Source organism: Eschrichtius robustus, chromosome 15, assembly GCF_028021215.1.
Source record: "Eschrichtius robustus isolate mEscRob2 chromosome 15, mEscRob2.pri, whole genome shotgun sequence".
NCBI classification, from domain to species: domain Eukaryota; kingdom Metazoa; phylum Chordata; class Mammalia; order Artiodactyla; family Eschrichtiidae; genus Eschrichtius; species Eschrichtius robustus.
The window spans coordinates 63,590,629-63,608,026 of NC_090838.1; the positions used below are offsets into that span (position 1 = coordinate 63,590,629).

Sequence of the window (17,398 nt, forward strand, 5' to 3'; positions counted from 1 at the left end):
GAAGCATTTGATTTTCATTGCATTCTTCATGACAGTGTTTAGAACTGAATTACATGGAGGAGTCTGATATTAGAGTCAGTTTGTTTCTATATTCCTTTCTGTGACTTGAAGGGAAAAGGGAATTAAGTGAGCATAAGAACAGATACAAGTTTACAGAGAGGAAACTGAGAGATTAGTTTTGAGGTAGAAAGCAAGATTGTCTGCTGAGGGAGGTCGAGAGTTGTGGAGGTGGGTTAAGGGATTTGAGGAGAGTGGCTTGGTGAAGGCTTAGAATTTATGTTGAAGTGAATAGGGGATGGAGCTGACCAAGGATAAGCAGATGGATTGGCAGGTAGTTCTGAGAAGTCAGCTGAGGTTGGAGATGCCTATCCTGGACATTTTCATGTAAGTGAAATCATACAATATGAGATCTTTTGTGGCTGGCCTCTTTTACTGAGTACGTTTTCAAGATTTATCCACGTTATAGTGTATATCGGTACTCATTCCTTTTTATTGCCAAATAATAGTCCATAGTATGGATATGTCACATATTGTTTACCTGTTCATCAGTTGATGGACACTTGGGTTGTTTTCCACTTTTTCACTCTTATGAATAATGCTGTTATGAACATTGACGTACAGGTTTGTGTATTTGTTATTTTTATTTCTCTTTGGTATATATCTAGGAGTGGGAATTTCTCATTCATGGTAACAGTGTTTAACATTTTGAATAACTGCTAAACTGTTTTCCAAAGAATATGCACCATATTACATTCCCACCAGCATTATGAGGTTTCCAGTTTCTCCACACCCTCAACAACACTTGATTTTCTGTCTTTTTGATTATAGCCATTCTGGTGGCTGTGAAGTGGTATCTTGTGGTTTTGGTTTACGTTTCCCTAAATGTTACATTATTGATTTGAGATGTTTCTTTTTAATGTAGGTGTTTACATTGATAGATTTCTAAACACTACTTTAGCTGTGTGCCTTAAGTTTTGGTTTGTTGTGATTTTGTTTTAATTCATCTAAACTATTTCCTAATATACTTTATAGGATTTTTGTGCTTTTAAATTTTACTGAGGGATGTTTTATGTCCTACCATAATGTTTATCCTGTAGAATGTATGGTTCGCGCTTGAGAAGAATGTGCGTTCTGCTGTTGTTAGGTGGTGTGTTCTATATATGTCTCTTAGTTCTAGTGGGTTTATAGCATTCAAGTCTTCTGATCCTTGTTGATCTTCTGCTAGTTTTCTCCATTTTTGAAAGTAGGGTATTGAAGTCTCCAATTATTATTGTTTGTCTGTTTTCCCCTTTTCTGTCAGAATTGTTTCATATATTTTGAGACTTTGATATTAAGTGCATTTATGTTTATAATTGTTATATATTCCTGATGAATTGACCTTTTTGCTGTTGTCCCTCTTTAATTCTAGCAACATATTTTTTTGTTTTAAAGTCTATTTTGTATTATGTCTGTGTGGACTTTCCAGTTCTTGTGGTTGCTGCTTGAATGTCGTATCTTTTTTCATCCCTTTACTTTCAACCTATTTATGTTTTTGAAGCTGAAGTGTATCTCTTGTAAATAGCTTATAGTTGTATCTTTTTTATTTCTTAATTCCAGACTGACAGTCTTTGCCTTTGATGTGATTGTTTAATCCATTCACATTTAATGTAATTATTGATAACATTGGATTTACACTTGCTGGTTTACTTTTTCTTTTCCATATGCCTCATGACTCTTTTGTTCTTCTGTTCATCCTTTACTGCTTTTTATTGCATTAAGTGAATATTTTCCAGTATTTTAATTTCTTTAATAATTTTGTAGCTAATTTTTATTTTGTACTTTTTATTTTTTTAAAATTAATTAATTAATTTATTTTTATTTATTTTATTTTTGGCTGCATTGGGTCTTCGTTGCTGCATGCGGGCTTTCCCTAGTTGCAGCGGGCGGGGGCTACTCTTTGTTGTGGTGTGTGGGCTTCTCATTGTGGTGGCTTCTCTTGTTGCGGAGCATGGCTCTAGGTGCGCGGGCTTCAGTAGTTGTGGCATGTGGGCTTCAGTAGTTGTGGCATGTGGGCTTCAGTAGTTGTGGCTCACAGGCTCATTAGTTGTGGCACACGGGCTTAGTTTCTCTGCGGCATGTGGTATCTTCCTGGACCAGGGCTCAAACTCATGTTCCCTGCATTGGCAGGCGGATTCTTAAGCACTGCGCCACCAGGGAAGTCCTAGCTAATTTTTAAAGTTATATTATTAGTGGTTGCTCTAAGGCTTATAAAATTTATCTTAACTTACCAGAATATACTCCCAGTTTATACTAACTAAATTCTAGTGTGATACAGAGATGTTTCTCCTATATAGGTCTATTCCCTCTTCTTTGTATTTGCTATTATTATAATACATAATACACCTATATGTTACAAACCCAAGAGTAGATTGTTACATTGTCATAATTATTTATATAATTTTATGTATTTTAAAGAAGCTCAGAGAAGTAGAGAGAGCAAATATTTATATTTATAGAGCTTGTTACATTATTATTTGAATTTATTCTTATTTCTTATTCTCTTTCTTATTCTCTTTATTTGTTCCTGTGGATTTGTTATCACCCAGTGTCATTTCCTTGCTGTACTCTAACTTTGCGCCCATGTACCTCCTTTTGATGTTATTGTTGAATATGTTACATTTCTATATGTTATAGCCCCAATAATACAATTATATATGTGTTGTTTTATGTAAGCTTGCTTTTAAAATCTGTTAGAAGAAAGGAAAATATGCAAGTGTCCTGTCTTTTTGTAATTACCTAACATAATTATCTTTACTAGCACTATTTGTTTTGTTCTGTAAATTCGAATTACTGTTTGGTGTCACTTGCTTTCAGCCTGAAGAACTTCCTTTAGTATTTTTTTGTCAGATGGGCCTGCCACCAACAAATTCTCTCAGTTTTTGTATATCTGGGAATGTTTTTATTTTATCTTTTCGAAAGGTAGTTTTGCTGGGTTTTGAATTCTTGGTTGACAGTTTTTTTTCCCAGCACTTTGAATATGTCTTTCCACTGTATTCTGCCTTTATTGTTTCTGATGAGAAATCAGCTATTCTTATTAGTGTTCCATTGTATGTGATTTGTTTTTTTCTTGCTGCTTTCAGGATATTCTCTTCGTCTTTCAGCATTTTGATTTTGATTATGATGTGTTGGTATGGATCTCTCTGTTTATCATTGAGTTCATTGGGATTCTCAGATGTGTAGGATAATGTTTTTCATCAAATTTGGGAAGTGTTCGGCCATTATTTTTTTCTGCTCTTTTCTGTCTCAGATATCCCCCATTATATATATGTTAGTGCACTTAATCTTGTCGAATAGCTCTCTGAGCCTTTGTTCATTTTTATTTATTCTTTTTTTTGCTGTCCTTCAGCTTGCATAGTCTCTGTTATCATCATATTCACTGATTCTTCTGTCTGTCCCTATTTACTGTTGAGCCTCTAGGAAATTTTTCATTTTAGTTGTACTTTCCAACCCCAGAACTTCCATTTGCTTCTTTTGTAAGTTCTATTAGCTTATTTTCTATTTGATGAGACATTGCCATTACCTTCTTTTAATTTTATTTTTTAATGTTTCCTTAACATCTTTATTGGAGTATAATTGCTTTACAATGCTGTGTTAGTTTCTGCTGTATAACAAAGTGAATCAGCTATATGTGTACATATATCCCCATATCTCCTCCCTCTTGCCTCTCCCTCCCACCCTCCCTATCCCACCCCTCTAGGTGGACACAAAGCACCGAGCTGATCTCCCTGTGCTATGCGACTGCTTCCCACTAGCTATCTGTTTTACATTTGGCAGTGTATATATGTCCATGCCACTCTCTCACTTCGTCCCAGCTTACCCTTCCCTGTCCCCGTGTCCTCAAGTCCATTCTCTATGTCTGCATCTTTATTCCTGTCCTGCCCCACGGTTCTTCAGAACCAATTTGGTTTTTTTTAAGATTCCATATATATTTGTTAGCATACAGTATTTGCTTTTCTCTTTCTGACTTACTTCACTCTGTATGAACAGTCTCTAGGTCCATCTACCTCACTATAAATAAACAACTCAGTTTCATTTCTTTTTGTGGCTCAGTAGTATTCCATTGTATACATGTGCCACATCTTCTTTATCCATTCATCTGTCGATGGACATTTAGGTTGCTTCCATGTCCTGGCTATTGTAAATAGGGCTGCAATGAACATTGTGGTACATGACTTTTTGAATTATGGCTTTCTCAGGGTATATGTCCAGTAGTGGGATTGCTGGGTCGTATGGTAGTTCTATTTTTAGTTTTTTAAGGAACCTCCATACTGTTCTCCATAGTGGCTGTATCAATTTACATTCCCACCAACAGTGCAAGAGGGTTCCCTTTTCTCCACACCCTCTCCAGCATTTATTGTTTGTAGATTTTTTGATGATGGCCATTCTGACTGGTGTGAGGTGATACCTCATTGTAGTTTTTTTTTGTTTGTTTGTTTGTTTTTGTTTTTTCACACACACACACTGTATTTTATTTTTACAAGAGATAAAGACTGACACCAAGCATTGTAAATGGATGACCACAACAAAAGCAAGAATGATTACAGTTACCAAACACGAAACACACTCATACTGTGTCATAATATTGACATTCAGTCCAGTAATCCTCCACTGTAACAGCTCCTTTACTTTGCAGTGAAAACTGATTTGTATATTCTTTGCCTCTGAGTCCTTGTGGGATTTTTTTTTTTTAATTCAAACAGAAAGTCACAAAAATTATAATCATTCTCATCAGTTCACTCAGTCCCATGTAATTAATTTTTTTTTATCTTGATCTTTTGTTAGCACTTTTATGAGTTCATCAGTTTTTCATTAGAGTTCTGAAAATGCTTATTCATTCAGTTCAGCAGTACAGTTACCAGAAACCTGTACTTGTCAGAGTCTTTTCTATGTATTCCTTGAAGATGAACCCCTTTTATAGGAACATATTTGCAAAAGCATCAGAGTACACCCAGAACTGTCTGTAAATGACAAAAGACTTAAAAATGACCACAGTTAAAGATTTGATGAAAGTTCATAATAGTGCAATTGACAAGGAAATTTAGTTATTTCTGAGATATACATTTTTAACTAGAATTATGACTTATAACATTATATCAGAACATATAAGATTTTTAGAAATTTCACGTAATGTCTGAAACATTTATATTAACATATTTCCATACAAATAAGCCAATGAAAGTTTAGTATTAGTTGTTTCGTTTGTTTGTTTTTTTATACTGCAGGTTCTTGTTAGTCATCAATTTTATACACATCAGTGTATACATGTCAATCCCAATCGCCCAATTCAGCACACCACCATCCCCACTCCACCACAGTTTTCCCCCCTTGGTGTCCATATGTCTGTTCTCTACATCTGTGTCTCAACTTCTGCCCTGCAAACCGGCTCATCTGTACCATTTTTCTAGTTTCCACATACATGTGTTAACATACGATATTTGTTTTTCTCTTTCTGACTTACTTCACTCTGTATGACAGTCTCTAGATCCATCCACGTCTCAACAAATGACTCAATTTCGTTCCTTTTTATGGCTGAGTAATATTCCATTGTATATATGTACCACAACTTCTTTATCCATTCGTCTGTCGATGGGCATTTAGGTTGCTTCCATGTCCTGGCTATTGTAAATAGTGCTGCAATGAACATTGGGATGCATGTGTCTTTTTGAATTACGGTTTTCTCTGGGTATACGCCCAGTAGTGGGATTGCTGGATCATATGGTAAATCTATTTTTAGTTTTTTAAGGAACCTCCATATTGTTCTCCATAGTGGCTGTATCAATTTACATTCCCACCAACAGTGCAAGAGGGTTCCCTTTTCTCCACACCCTCTCCAGCATTTGTTGTTTGTAGATTTTCTGATGATGCCCATTCTAACTGGTGTGAGGTGATACCTCATCGTAGTTTTGATTTGCATTTCTCTAATAATTAGTGATGTTGAGCATGTTTTCATGTGCTTCTTGGCCATCTGTATGTCTTCTTTGGAGAAATGTCTATTTAGGTCTTCTGCCCATTTTTGAATTGGGGTGTTTGTTTCTTTAATATTGAGCTGAATGAGCTGTTTATATATTTTGGAGATTAATCCTTTGTCCGTTGATTCGTTTGCAAATATTTTCTCCCATTCTGAGGGTTGTCTTTTCGTCTTGTTTATGGTTTCCTTTGCTGTGCAAAAGCTTTGAAGTTTCATTAGGTCCCATTTGTTTATTTTTGTTTTTATTTCCATTACTCTAGGAGGTGGATCAAAAAAGATCTTGCTGTGATTTATGTCAAAGAGTGTTCTTCCTATGTTTTCCTCTAAGAGTTCTATAGTGTCCGGTCTTACATTTAGGTCTCGAATCCATTTTGAGTTTATTTTTGTGTATGGTGTTAGGGAGTGTTCTAATTTCATTCTTTTCCATGTAGCTGTCCAGTTTTCCCAGCACCACTTATTGAAGAGACTGTCTTTTCTCCGTCGTATATTCTTGCCTCCTTTATCAAAGATAAGGTGACCATATGTGTGTGGGTTTATCTCTGGGCTTTCTATCCTGTTCCATTGATTTTTATTTCTGTTTTTGTGCCAGTACCATACTGTCTTGATTACTGTAGCTTTGTAGTATAGTCTGAAGTCTGGGAGCCTGATTCCTCCAGCTCCGTTTTTCTTTCTCAAGATTGCTTTGGCTCTTCAGGGTCTTTTGTGTTTCCATACAAACTGTGCAATTTTTCGTTCTAGTTCTGTGAAAACTGCCATTGGTAGTTTGATTAGGATTTCATTGAAGCTTCTTTTAATTTTTAAAGCATGATTTCCTTTTCTTCTTTGAACATATTTATAATGACTGCTTTGAAGTCTTTGCTGGCTAAATCCAAAATGTGGGTCTCCTTAAAGGCAGTTTCTATTGCTTGCTTGTTTTTTTCCTGTGAATGGGTCACTTTTCTTTTTCTTTGTGTGTGTCACAACTTTTTGTTATAAACTGGACATTTTAGATAATATATTGTTGCAGCTCTGGATACTGTTTCCCTCTCTGGGCTGAGAATATTTGTTACTGTTTTGCTTGTCTGGTTATTTAGTGACTAGTTTGGAAGTGAACTCTGTTTCCCCTGCAGTATGCACCTTCTGAATTTCCTCACTGGAAAGCAGAGTCTTTTTTTTTTTTTTAATTGGATTTACATTTAATTAAAAAAATTTTTATTTATTTATTTATTTGGTTGCGCCCTGTCAGTTGCGGCAGACAGGCTCCTTAGTTGTGGCATGCATGTGGGATCTAGCTCCCTGACCAGGGATTGAACCCAGGCCCCCTGCATTGGGAGCATGGAGTCTTAACCACTGTGCCACCAGGGAAGTCCCAAAAGCAGAGTCTTTGGTATATGTACAACCTCCCTGACTGTGGTCTCCATCCATTCCCTCCTCCTATGACTATGGCTTTAACTCAGTTCTCTTTTACTGTCTCTTTCATCTCCTTGTTAATCTTCTTGTTTGTCTTGCAATATTGGTATCAGCTGTTAGCCTCAGCTAAGCTGATTGCTGTATTGTTTTCAGCAATGCCTTGAGGCATAAATTGCTCCCTGGTCTGATTCAGTTGCTGTAACGCCCTTTCTTAGAGGTAGTCTTTTAGGTCAGTCTTTGAGGCTTTCTTTTAAACTTCTAGCTTGTCTACTGTCTGCCTTTTTCGTATCATGTAGCTAGCAGCTTCCTCTTAATTGCTTACCACTGTGATCAGCATTGGTTTTGCTGGCGTTCTTAGGCTTGAACTTCTCCGTGTTCTATTCCAAATGAAGTCAGTCTGCTTATGGAGATGTGTGGAGCTCTCTGTTCTTATGGCTTGCCTCTCCTGGGAAAAAGCTTTGTGACATTGCTCTGGGAGTTGGAACAGTGACCCACTTATATTGGAGTAACACGTCCCTTCTTTATAAGAATGGTGTTGGGTGTGGATGGTATTCTCTGGTCTTCTTGGATTGCCTCTTCTGGAGTGGAACCTCCGCCCTACGAGTAAGGTCAGGTGGGGCCGCAGCCCAGTATTCTCAGCCTGCCGTGTCTGGGGTAAATCTCTAAAAGTGGGGAACTAGGTAGAGGTAGAGCACTCTTTGTGCTCTTCTTTTGCAGCCTCTCTTCCAAGACATCTTCTCTGTTCAGCCTCTTTACCTTATGCATTATTTCTATTGATGCACCCAGTTGTACCATTTGGTTGTGTCTCATTCCTCCCAGTAAGACCCTGAGCTCCTGAGTGATAGTAGTTTGGTGAAAAGCCTGAAATTAGATTCAGCTGCCTTGACATCTGAAACAGTTGAAAAAATGGGAAATGAGAAAGATAAATTTGAAAGACTTCAACAACCCATGATTAAATTATGCTGTAAGAATAGTTAAGCTCTCTGGGGGAGCCTAAGTATAGAGAACAGCAAAATTCCAAGGATAAAACTTTATAGAATATAGTAGGAGAAGGGGGAGCCAATAGAGAATACAGAAAAGGAACAGATATTTTGTTTAATTTATTAATCAGATTTAGTTTTTACTCTTTCAGTTTTCATTCCCATTTCTTACTGCCTTTGTCACATCACACTGGATTTGGTTGCATACACGTGTAAGATTGCTATGTCTTCTTGGTGGATTTATCCGTTTATCATTATGTGGTAATGCTCTTTGTTTTGAGTAATTATTTTTATTCTGGAGATTACTTTATCTACTATTATAGCCATTACTGCTTTTAAAAAATTGTACGATATTTCTTTTTCTGTCTTTTTACTTCAACCTTCTTATGTCATTGTGTTTGAAGGGATTTTCTTCAAACACAATGTGCGTATAGTTGTGTTTTTTTAAACACTGTGTTAACGTCTGTATTTTAGTTGGTGTACTAGACTATTTGCATTAAAAGCATTATTGATATACTGGGCTTAAAGTCCGCTGTTGTATTTGTTTTCTCTTTGTTCCTCTGTTTCTCTTTTCTTGACTTACTGTGGGTTACAGGAACATTTTGATCTATCTATAGTATTTTTTTTTAATTAATTAATTTATTTATTTATGGCTGTGCTGGATCTTCGTTTCTGTGCGAGGGCCTTCTCCAGTTGCGGCAAGCGGGCGCCACTCTTCATCGCGGTGCGCAGGCCTCTCACTGTCACGGCCTCTCTTGTTGTGGAGCACAGGCTCCAGATGCGCAGGCTCAGTAGTTGTGGCTCACGGGCCCAGTTGCTCCGTGACATGTGGGATCTTCCCAGACCAGGGCTCGAACCCGTGTCCCCTGCACTGGCAGGCAGACTCTCAACCACTGCGCCACCAGGGAAGCCCTATCTATAGTATTTTGAGTATATTGCACTGTATTGTTTCTTTAGAGGTTGCTTTAGGTGTTACAATATACATACATAATTTATAACTGTTTACTGGTATCAACTTTCACCTCTGAGAGTGAAGTAGAATTAGTTCCCTTTACCCTTCCCACTTTAAAAATAATAATTGTTTTAATATTTCCTTTACATATATTGAGTACCACAGCAAATAGTGTTAGACTGTTTGCTTCAGTCATCAAATACGATTTAAGAAACTCATAAAGAGACTGAAAGTCTGTTATATTTCCTCTATTTTTATCCATTCTGTTGTGGTTTTTGTTTTTTTTTTTGTCTTTATGAACTTTCAGGTTTTTTCCTGCTTTTTTCTTTCGGTTGGAGAATTTCTCAGCCCCTCTATGTGGGTGAGTCTATTAGTGACAGATTTGTTTTCTTTACCTGAAAATGTCTTTATTCCTCATTCATTCTTGAAGGATAATTGAGCCAGACATAGAATTAATGGTTTATGGTTTTTTTCTTTCAGCACTTGCAAAATGGCATAACACTTCCTACTGGCTTCCATGTTTTCAGATGTGAAATCTACTATTATTCAAATTGGTGTTCTCCTATATTTTCTGAACTTTAATTGTGTTGTGTCTTGGTGTGGATATCTTTGAGTTTCGTATTTGGGATTCACTTAGCTTCTTGAACCTGTAGATATATGTCTCACCAAATTTGGGAAGTTTCCCATTATTTCTGTGAACAATTTTTTTTAGCGCATCCCTCCACACCCCCACCCCCCTTCTCCTCTGCTTATGGCATTCTGTTGATATGAACGTTAGAGCTTTTGTTATAGCCCAAGAGCCCCTATCTTTTAAAAATTGATTTTCTTTCTGTTGTTCAGACTTATTAATTGTATTGATACGCCCTCAAGTTCACTTATTCTATCTTCTGTCATTTCCATTCTGTCATTGAGCCTCCCAAATGAATGAGGTTTTTATTTGTTACTGTGTTTTTTTCAATTTCCCTTTGTTCTTTTTTATAACTTACGTTTCTTTGCTGAGATTTTATCTTATTTCATTTTCTTCAAGAGATTCTTAATTGCTTGCTCAAGCATATAAGATAGTTGCTTTTTTAAAAAAATTTTTAAAATTTATTTATTTATTTTTGGTTGTGTTGGGTCTTCGTTTCTGTGCGAGGGCTTTCTCTAGTTGCGGCAAGCGGGGGCCACTCTTCATCGCGGTGCGCGGGCTTCTCACTATCGCAGCCTCTCTTGTTGCGGAGCACAGGCTCCAGACGCGCAGGCTCAGTAATTGTGGCTCACAGGCCCAGTTGCTCCACGGCATGTGGGATCTTCCCAGATCAGGGCTCGAACCTGTATCCCCTGCCTTGGCAGGCAGATTCTCAACCACTGCGCCACCAGGGAAGCCCAAGATGGTTGCTTTTAAATCCTTGTCAGATAATTCCATCATCTGTTTCACCTTGATGTTGGAATCATCTGATTATCTTTCTCATTCAAGCTGTGATGTTCCTGGTTCTTGATATTGTGAATGATTTTTAATTGTGTTTTGTACATTTTGAATGTTACAGTAAGAGACTGGATCCTATTTAATCTCTGTTTTAGCATTCAGTTGTCCTATTTATATGTAACATACAGGTCCTGGCCTACTTGTATGGGCTGTGGTTTCAGAGACTGTTTAGTTTTCAGTTTTCACTGAACAAAGTAGACTTGCATTATAGTCTACTTTGCTCAGTGGTGCTGCTGAGGCTCATGCTTGATCTCTGCTGGTGCTGCTCATGCGGGTGGAATGCTCTTCCTTAGGCCTACTGCTGTTGAGTGGAAAGTGGGAGATATTGGCCCATAGGGTGGAGGATGCTTTCCTGGGCCTGCTCCCTGGGCACCTGATGCCAGTGGATCTCCCACTTGATTCTTGCTCCTGCCATCAGTGGGGGCAAAAAGTGCTTTTCTAGGCCTCCTGGTGCATTTAGGTGGGGGATGTAGGAATTCTGGGCTTCTAGGATACAGAGTTTTCCTGGGCCAGCTCTCTGGGCCTCTTAGTGCTGGTGGGCTTCTCTCTAAGTTTCTGCCAGTACTGTTGGGGAGGAAAGCACCTACCTGGGTTGCCTTCTGTCACTGGGTTGGAAATCAGGAGATTTGGAATCAGTTGCTGGCCAGAGGGTTAGGAGATTCCATCCAGGCCTTCTCTTCCTCCTTCCCCATCTTGGTGCAGGTTCCAGGATACTAGCCTCTCCTGGGTCCATTCAGGATATATGAGAATTAAAAAGAAAATCCAGGGAACTCAGTGTTGTGTTGTTCCTCAAGTTCCTCAAGTGTGGTCCCTAGCCATTTGGCCTTCCACTTTCCAACCTTTCAGAGTCTTTTTATGATTTTCTGTTGAATTGTTTACAGGGAGGAGCAGAGAAAGGTGAGTTTATACTATTTTTGTCTGGGGACTAGAAGACAACTGGAATTTTGAATATGTGAAAACTTTGGAGGCATTATTATCTTTGGGCTGTTGGTAGAAATCATCAAATGAGGGAGTCACGGTGGTAAGTGAAGTAAAGATCTTTCTCAGGCAATATTGAATAAGTTCAGGGATCTCTAGCCACAGAAGGTAGGGACACCTATGCCATGAACTTTCCCTAGGTTTTCTAAAATCTGCCCCATCATGGACTAAAAATAATAGCTGACATTCATTCCTTGCTTAGTTTGTTAAGCATTTCCATAGATCATATTATTTTATATCTATACCTAACTTATGATGTTAGGTACTACTATTATCCTATTTGATAACTGAGCAAAATGAAGCTTAGAGAGGTTAAATTACTTGCCCCATAGCTGGTAAATTGGTGGAGTGCCAGTTGTGAACCCAGGTAATATCCTCCAGAGCCTGCATTCTTAATCACTACATTATTCCACCTTTTATCTTCCCTAAACCCAACTCTTTTATTCTTCTTAAACATTGGTAATAATGTATTTTTCTCCTCTATCAAATCTAAACTCTTCTGGCTGATGAAGACCTTCTAAATTGTATTTGTCCAGCTTTAAGTTTGTACATTTTAGTCCTTCCAGGCAAACTATTTTATTGTTGTTACTTTTGTTTACTTTTCTACCTCTAAAGTCATGTTCATTCCTTACCCTGGTATTTTACTTATACATTTTCCCTTCCCTGGAATGCCAGTTCCTTTCTTTATATCTCTACATTCTACTTATAATTTAAGGCCTAGCTCAAGCCCCACTTTTTCTAAGAGGATTTTTGATTACTTCATTCCATACTGTTCTTCCTTTTTTTTTTTTTTTTTTTTGAATGTTAAATGCCTATGTAACCTCACCATAATAGCACACCTACAGTTTATTAAAATTCTCATGTATAAAGGGCACCACATTTTATTTCTGTCCAATGCCTAACACAAATATTGGCACATAATAAAGGCATGGAAAAATCTTGATGGTTGTTTCCTAACTTAAGAGTATCAGTCAGTGGAACAGTACTGGCTGTCCTCAGCTTGTTTACAGCAGCAGGCAGAAACATGGTAGGAAACAATGCTTTGCACAATAAACGATCTTAAGTTCTTCTGAGATGATATCTGCTCCCAGTGCTTCATTTACTTTCTGTGGCTGATGACTTCCAAATGTAGCACTCTATCCAGATGTGTCTCATACTCTAGATGTTTGTGGCTAACTACCTATAGAAAATCTTCATTTATATATCCCATGGCACTGTAGCCCCAGAACTCCAAGGAACGGATCATCATCTTTTCAAACATACTCTTTCTTCTTAGTGAATAGGCATCTACGTAGTTGCCAAGCTAGAAACTTCTCTCTCTTCTTTTGCTCTCACCCCTGTCCATTTACACAGTCCTTTTGATTATGATTCTCAAACTACTATTTTCGACTTTTTGGATTATTGCATTAGTAATAGGAAACTCGTCATCTTTTCTGCCTTCCTACCCGTTCTTTGTATTAAGCCAGAATAGTCTTTTTTCATGACATACTTGATAATATCACTTCTAGTTTGAAACCCCTGCTTTCCATTGTTACCTTCAGGATAAATTCCAAACTCCTTAGTATGTCATAGGAGGTCCCTGCTCACCTCTTTAGCCTCACACTTGCCTCTTTGATCATATTGAACTACTGCTATTCATTCATTATGCTAGGTCCTCTAGTCTCCTTGATCTTACAGATGCTGTTTTCTCTGCTTGGATGACTTTCTTCCTCTACTCCTTGTGCCCCATCTTTGCCCAACTCTTCATCGTTTCATTCTCAGCTTAGATGTCTTCTAGGAAATATTTCCTGGTTTCCACCATTCACCATGCGTCCTTGAGAAAGAGTCAGTACTCCTTGTATATGTGTTCTCATGGTATTCTATAAACACTCACATTCATCACTGCTCTGAACACATAGTATAGTAATTGCTTGTTTACTTATTTCTGTTTCCCACTAGACTTTAAACTCTTTGAGGGTAGCACTGGGGCTTTGTTAATATTTTATTTACTTCTGGCCATGAGAGGTGCTTAGTAAATAGTACATATTGAAGGACTTAGTGAATTATTGAATATTAAATGAATTAGATGTCTGGGTAGACTTCAGTAAGAGATGGGTGAAATAAGGAGGTAGGCTTTGTCCTTTTTGGGGAGATCAGTTCTCAAGAAAGTGGGTCAAATGAAAATAAAAATCATATAAACAACTTTATTTCAGTTGTTATTATGAAGGCTTGTGGATTTGTTTCTTGTATTAAAAGCTTTTATTGATCTCATTAATATGGGGCCATCTCTATGACTTGTATGCATATATGCCTTTTTTTATGTTGTTTGGTTGTTATTGGGGTTTGTGATCCCTGACTACAAACTTAATTGGTTTAATTATCCATTAGTTTTCTTGCCGTAATTTACAATTAAAGTCACGTCTTTGGTTTAGCCTACTTCACGTTATTTGTTTGGTGTCTCTCTCGGAGATGTGACTTTGGTTTGGGGCAGGACGTTGGGAGCATTCTCTGAAAGATGAAGGGCCTGGAAGCAAGACCCAAAATACCATCGTCCGCCTGCCTTCCCTTCTGTAAGGGTGCACTTACTGTTTGCCAGGTATATTACATACTTATCTCATTTAACCTTCACAACCCTATGAGGGTGGTATGATGAGGGAACTGACTTTCTGGTTATTCTGTTAGGAAATAGTAAACTTTGGATTTGAACCTGTGTCTGAGTGCAGGGTTCATGAACTTTACACAAGACCAGTAGTTCTTTAGCTTTTAGGAACTGCTGCCCTTTTAGGAGTGCAGAGGAGTCTATAGCCCAGTTACCTTACCAAATACCACTTTCACATAGAAAAAGAACTTAGTGATAGCAACAAAAAAGTGAGGTTATCTAATGAGCTTGTATATGTGATTTTCATGTTACAAAACCGTGCCCTATAAACTCAGCAGTTTTCTTACATTTAACTTGATATTGTGTTGCAAGTTATTCAGATGACATACATTTGTCAACAAGACAACATCCATAAAGTATCACACTATATAGGCACTTTGTTTTCTTAAAAAATATTTATTTATTTATATATGTATGTATGTATGTCTGTGTCAAGTCTTAGCTGCGGCACGCAGGATCTTTTGTTGCGGCACACAGGATCTTTCGCTGTGGCATGCGGGCTGTTCATTGCGACGCACGGGCTCTGTAGTTGTGGTTTGTGGGCTTAGTTGCCCCACGGCATATGGGATCTTAGTTCCCCGACCAGGGATTGAACCCACGTCCCCTGCATTGGAAGGCGGATTCTCAACCATTGGACCACCAGGGAAGTCCCTATAGGCACTCTGGAAGGGTTATATTTACATCTGCTTTGTCAATAATGGTATCAAGAACTTCTATTTGAACTATAATATATACATGTATTATAGTCTAGTTTTGAGAAGACTTAGGTTAATGTTGATGCAAACATCTATCAGTTTACTCAAGGATTAACCAAATAACCCACAAAAAATTATACTTATCTAGTTACCAGTAATTACTAATTAGGAAATTGTAAAAACAGTAAAGTTACAATAGTTCATAATTAGAGAGCAAGAATAACAGCAATGAAAACAAAGACCAACTTAAAATATTACCTTAAAATAGTATCCTTTTTAAAACTGCAGGAATTTCAGTGTATTTGCTGTGCAGACAAAATAGATTCTTTTCAGGACAGCCAGACCTGTTAGTGGTGACTGAATTGGAAGTCTTGAAATCCAGAAATATGCTAATTTATTTTTGTGTGCTAATATTAATAATCCATAATAATTCACTTGGAATGATTACTAATAAGAAGCCCTTAGTTGTATGTAAAACGAAACTGGAATTGCATCTCATTTTGTCTGTGAGAAATAAAGTACTTGCTTGTTGTTCTTATTAAATGAGGTCATAGAGGATTTCAGATTATACTTTGAGAAATAAAACTATGCTCTCTTTGTCTCCCAAAGAAACCCTCTATGTTAATAAGCATTTGGCTCCAGTGGGTAAAGAGTTCTTCAGCAAATCCTAACCAGGTTGTTAGTCTGTCTCTAAAAGGCATCAGTATAAACTTTTGGAATATTATAGTCTTTTTCTGGGCAGTTCTCTTTTTCGTCATGTCCAGACTTTTCTCTTCAACCCTACCCCTAAAAATGGACTTTGAAGAATTCAGTAGATATATAGTAATATTGTAACGTTCACAGTCAGCGTATTTATTCCTGTTTCAGGGGCTGAGAGAGTAGTACTCTACAACTATGCCATCCATCATCATGTATTCCTTATGTATGCAAACATATTTCAAAAATGATAGTGGGTTTATGATCAACATTGCTTCTGACAGTTTGAAGTGTATGTCCTTAAGCTTATATGGAACTGCCAGAAATTTCTTCGTGAACACCACAAGTCTCCTCCTACACTTTTTGCAGCTTAACTTGCAGTAGTTCTTTTAGTTTCCTTTACTTATCTTTTCCTTCCTGCTGAGGTCTTCTTAAGTAAGGACTCATTATTTTGTGTAACACATCTTTCAAGGATCTGCGCTGTATATCTTAACTCCTTGGTTGTTATCTCATTTGTTCCCTTCTAGGTACTAGATGTCACTATTAATTTGTAATGATCAATACATGTAAAAACTTTGAAAAATTAGAAAATAATTTGGAACAAGTGTTTGTTCTTTAATCTGTTTATTTTTCATTTTTAAATATGTTTCACATGTACAACATTATGTTTCGACATCTGTATGCACTACAGCATGTTGATCACCAAAAGTGTAGTTTCCCTCTGTCACCATACAGTTGACCCCCTTTACCCATTTCAGCCACCTCCCACCCTCCTTTCCCTCTGGTAACCACTACTCTATTCTCTGTATCTGTGTGTTTTTTTTAGTTTGGTTTGTTTGTTTGGGTATTTATTATTTATTTATTTTTTTATATGAGTGAAATCATGCAGTGTTGTCTTCTCTTTATGACTTATTTCACTTAGCATAATACCCTCAGGGTCTATCTGTGTTGTTGCAAATGGCAAGATTTCATCTTTTTTTAATGGCTGAGTAGTATTTCATTGTATGTACAGTTGACCCCTTGTACAGCGCGGGGGTAGTCTACGTATAACTGCGGATTCAATCAACCACAGACTGTGTCATACTCTAGTGTTTACTGTAGAAAAATATCCACTTGTAAGTGGATCTGCAAAGTTCAAACCCACAGTGTTCAAGCGTCAACTGTATGTACCACATCTTATTTATCCATTCATCCGTCGATGGGCACTTAGGTTGTTTCCATACCTTGTCTATTGTAAACAATGCTGCAATTATGGGTGTTATAATTAGTGTTTTCATATTCTTCAGATAAATACACAGAAGTGGAATAACCAGATCATATGGTAGTTCTGTCCTATTTTTTAGTATTCATTAGTCCATACCCTTGAAGGGGTCTCTTTATGTATTTCTCCTTGATTCTTTCTTTTATTATTTATTTATTTATTTATCTATCTATCTATTTATTTATTTATGGCTGTGTTGGGTCTTAGTTGTGGCATGTGGGCTCAGTAGTTGCAGCACACGGGCTTAGTTGCCCTGAGGCATGTGGCATCTTAGTTCCCTGCCCAGGGATCGAACCCACGTCTCCTGCATTGGAAGGCGGATTTTTAACCACTGGAC

At 37.5% G+C, this 17,398-nt stretch overlaps 1 protein-coding gene across 9 annotated transcripts in view; it reads left to right on the forward strand.

Annotated features, from left to right (window-relative positions):
* ALMS1 (ALMS1 centrosome and basal body associated protein) overlaps positions 1 to 17,398 on the forward strand; it is a 265,152-nt gene that overhangs the window by 40,229 nt on the left and 207,525 nt on the right. The gene's annotated exons all lie outside the window — the stretch shown is intronic.